Consider the following 1,903-nt stretch of genomic DNA (forward strand, 5'->3'; position numbering starts at 1 on the left):
ACCCTTACTGCCCCTAGTTTTTCTAAGTGTCGTCTTCTCTTAGCCAGACTACTTTTGCCATTCTTCCCAACAAAAACTTTTTTTAATGTTGTGAATCACACATCTCATATAGTATACAAGCGCGTACATGTGTATACAACATATATACATTTGTTGATATGGGAATTCAGTAGCACCTAATGATTATGGCCAGAAGTTATTCAAGATAATACGCTTATATAATTTAGTGTATTTAGTAAACTATCACAAACTCAGACCATGTACCATATTTGTATTGATTTGTTGTTCAGTTTTTATCAATTTGTTGTTCATTAGCATGTTTTATGTATAAAACCTAGTTTGGTTTGAATTTTTGTCATAAATAAAGATTTACTACTGCATTGGGTCGCTCTGAGTCAGAAAAAACTAGATTGCAGTGAGTTTGGTTTGGATTTTTGCTTCAAAACTAGTTAATTCTTTCCCTTTCCACCTTTGACTCTTGGCTGATCCATGCTAGTCTTTTTTACTTCCATTTCCTTGTAAGTAGCTTTGCTCTTACGATGTCTTCTGAACTACTCTGTTTGTATTATTTTCAGTGGTGAAAACAGTAGACCCTAGAATGGAGTAAGTAGACCAATAGAATAGTTCCAAAAGGGCACTATTAGGATAGTTGGCACATATTGGATATATGGTTGAACAAGTATGCATAAGAGAACTGCATAAAAATTCTCTTGTCATATTCTTATAGTGGCATAAGACCTGAACCCCGGAGACGCACTGATTGGGTACACATGTTGAATTATAGGGGCTTATATTTACACAGAATCACTAGTGTCCCTGAGATGTTTTTACTGATGATGATGTTGTTAATTGCTGTCTACTCGATTCTGACTCACAATGACTGCATGTTATACCTAGATTTTATGTCAGGGAGTTGAAAAAACAAGCTGTGGTGGCTGTTTAGTTTTCTTGCACTGGTCTGATTAAGGTAACACCTTGGAAGCTATTTTAATTATTTTAGTTATTTCTTTTCCCCTTTGAATGAATTGAGACTCAGCATTGCCATATCTACTTAGTTTGTCATCAAAACAAAAAACTCAAGCTTAATGTCATCCAGTTGATTCTGACTCATAGCAACCCTGTAAGAGACAGTGGAACCGCCCCTGTGGCCTTTTTGTAAATCTTCATAAAAGTAGAAAACCTCACCTTTCTCTGGCAGTTTTGAACTGAAGTTAGCAGCCTAATTCATAACCCACTATGCCATCAGGGGACCTTGCCATCAAATACTATAATTATTAGTGAGAAATCATTATATTGGTATATTTATAAATAGTTATTTTTAGAGTATTGTTGCTGACTTTATGGATGGCCTATCCGGATTTGACTTTGCTTATGGATGCAGACTTCACAAAGTTCCAACTGGAATGAAGACTTCGTGTCAAAAACATGATTGTCTTCTCTGAGAACTGGGTTGATGTAAGTGGGCAATATATAAATTGGATAACTAAAATTGGGGGAGAAAAGGCATGAAGTGGTTGGCTTACAAACTTTCATAGATAGGGGAAAAAATTCACAGGATTATAGGGTTAAGGTATAGGTGTTAATTGCAATTATGAAGCTAAGAATTATATACAGGTGCCAGGTTGGCAAGGGGTGGATTGAATTAGTTAATTGTGCCAGCCTGGCCAATAATCACATGTGGGGCTAATTGAAAGGCGGAGGGATAAATGGGTGGTGAGCCTCGCCTTTCTAGTTCTCGGGTCTCTTGTTTTGTGATGGTTGCACTGGGTGCAGCTGCCTTAGCAGTTCCCTGCTTCAGCTTGCAAGATTGACTTCCTACAAGACATCCCCAAGGAGAAGCTACATGGACCTATCCCGATGCAGCCCTGGGTGCTGGAGCAGCCATGTGGAGACCCCTGCTAGT

The sequence above is a fragment of the Echinops telfairi genome, unplaced genomic scaffold, assembly GCF_000313985.2.
Source record: "Echinops telfairi isolate 266 unplaced genomic scaffold, ASM31398v2 ScPeMD7_7458;HRSCAF=8496, whole genome shotgun sequence".
NCBI classification, from domain to species: domain Eukaryota; kingdom Metazoa; phylum Chordata; class Mammalia; order Afrosoricida; family Tenrecidae; genus Echinops; species Echinops telfairi.